Here is a 2,500-nt window from a genome sequence, read left to right as displayed (position 1 = left end):
GAGAGAGAGAGAGAGAGAGAGAGAGAGAGAGAGAGAGAGAGAGAGAGAGATTGCGTGCATGTTTGTGTGGGTGTTTGTTTGTGTATATGTGTCTTTGTCAGTTCATTTGTGCTAAAGTTTATGTGTATTCTACTGAAGGTATTACTGCAGTGTTACTGTGACAACAAATCTTATGATGACCAAAAATGTTCGTGCAAACACCGAATTCTTCATTTTTTTTATCTTTCTCTTTTTATTTCGTTTGCGTGAGTGTAGTTTAGATTTCAGCACCATTTAAACAATCTTAGACACAAAAACACAAGCAAATTCAGGAAAAAAATAAATACTTCTGGGACCACAAGTAAATACACAGTTTCTTAACTTTTTAATTTTTTTTCAGTAACGTAAGTGTATATAATTGGTGTTCTTTCTCTGTCACGATGGGGCGTGAAGCTGGTTGTTTATATATATATATATATATATATATATATATATATATATATATATATATATATATATATATATATATATATATATATTTTAAAAGAAGCAATGCAAGGAAAATATATTTGCAAGTAAATATTGTATATATAATGCTATGTGAATATCCTATCCACTTTTAAATGGCTTCTGCTGGGCGAATGACAACCTCTGAAATATCACATCGATTTATATTAAATATTTGATATCATATGGATTATTAAACATGTTTGATTAATTGCAATAATTCCTCTTGACTCGTGCATGAAGACTGACCTTTGTATTAAAGACTATGAGTTATTTCCAATTGATCAGGAAGACCTGGTGAGCATATTTTATTAACACCAAAGTACTTACATGCATAGCAAAGGATCATTATGATACCAAAGATCAATAAGGGGCTACTCAGCTCTCATAGCCACAGGGACATTCCACTCAAATGACCGTTTTCCCGTCACATTAAGGCGGGGGATTACGTGTAATAGATTGCCCTGAGTTGTCACCATTAGAAGGCCGGTTTGGGTCCGCTTGTGAGGGTAGGGTGTGGGACGTCTCCATTAAGTGTTGGGGGCAGGCCGTTAAGGGAGCAATGAAGGCCGGATACCTCACCCTCAGCCTCACCCTTGCGAGATACTGATCTTGCTTTGGTCTTCATATTTTTGTTTCCTTTTGTCCTTATTGATTTCTTTTTATCATTTATTTATTATTTATTTATTTATTTGTTTGTTCATTATCATTTATTTATCTCTTTATTTACTGTTAATATTGTTTTTATTTATTTATTTATTTTTTATTATTATTATTTTTAATTCAAGCCTCCGTGTCTCTAGAGTTTTTCGAGCTGAATTTTTTCTTCTTCTCCATGTCTGTTATTTTTGTATCTTTGACTTAACCTTCTATTTCTTTTGTTTCCTTGATCCTTCCGAGTTCGTCTTTGTTTCATCTTCGGAGCGCTGGAGTTTTTATTTCTTTTCGCTGTTGAGACGTGACGCTTTTTCAAGGTGATGGATATCTGCGTCGCCTAGCAGAAATATCATATATCTTTTGCTCTTCCGACCTGTAGATTCTGAAAGTTCTTGGACAGTGTTTGAGATCTTGGGTCTGGCACTGAGAGCCTCCTGTCATGAGATCTTTATTTCTTCCAGTCGATAAAACACCATCTCCGCAAACAACAGTCTGCATTCTTCCAGTCGATGGGATATCCAGTGTGTGAAGCCGTGTCGATAGGAGAGCTCTGCAACTTCAAAACGTCTCACAGCGTCCTTTCTGAGTCGTACTTCCTTCTCCCCCCCCCTTTCCCCCACTTAAACCTTACCCCCCTTCCTCCTTCCCCTTTTCTCGCCCACTTGTCTTACCTTTCTTAGCCGTTTTTCTTTCTCCCTTTCCCTCCACACCCCTCACGCGCCGGGTTGTTGATGAGCGAAAGATCCAATTAGACGATTTCTTGAGTTTTAGGTTTCTTGGGAGACGCAAATCAGACGCTGGCGAGCCGTCACAGCGAGTATCCGAGGCGGGCGGTGTCACAGGGGACGCTGGGGTCGCGCTCGAGCTGGCTGTGGCACCCGTGGCACTTGCTCCGCATGGATGGTATCGGCAAAGCATTCTTACTTACGTTGCGTTTTTTTTTTCTATAGATCGTACGTACATTATGCGTGTATATATCTTGTGCACAATATATATATATATATATATATATATATATATATATATATATATATATATATATATATATATATGCACATATGTTTGTATGTACGTAAGTATGTGTATATGTATGAATTTACATACATGCACTCATTCAAATAGTATATTCACGAAACTGTCACACCTCATGATACATCAACGCTACATTGTCGCAATATCTTTCCCTCCCCTTATTTTACGTGCATTCCTCGGCTCCGACCGGCAATAGCAGATCGGGTGTTGACCGAGTGGGACACTTTATGTAGTATGACAGAACCCAACCGTCCTTCAAAGCAGCGATGCTTCACTCAATAAACTTTTGCGAGGCTCTTTCTCTCGCTCTTAAAAGACGCCACGC

The 2,500-nt window shown here is 38.2% G+C and overlaps 1 protein-coding gene across 1 annotated transcript in view; it reads left to right on the top strand.

Moving 5' to 3' along the window:
* The window catches only part of LOC119590123, a 151,275-nt gene that overhangs the window by 91,599 nt on the left and 57,176 nt on the right, over positions 1-2,500 (top strand). The gene's annotated exons all lie outside the window — the stretch shown is intronic.

The sequence above is a fragment of the Penaeus monodon genome, chromosome 26 (assembly GCF_015228065.2).
Source record: "Penaeus monodon isolate SGIC_2016 chromosome 26, NSTDA_Pmon_1, whole genome shotgun sequence".
NCBI lineage: Eukaryota > Metazoa > Arthropoda > Malacostraca > Decapoda > Penaeidae > Penaeus > Penaeus monodon.
Note: the sequence above shows the minus strand (reverse complement) of the source record. Positions and strands in the feature narration are given on the sequence as shown.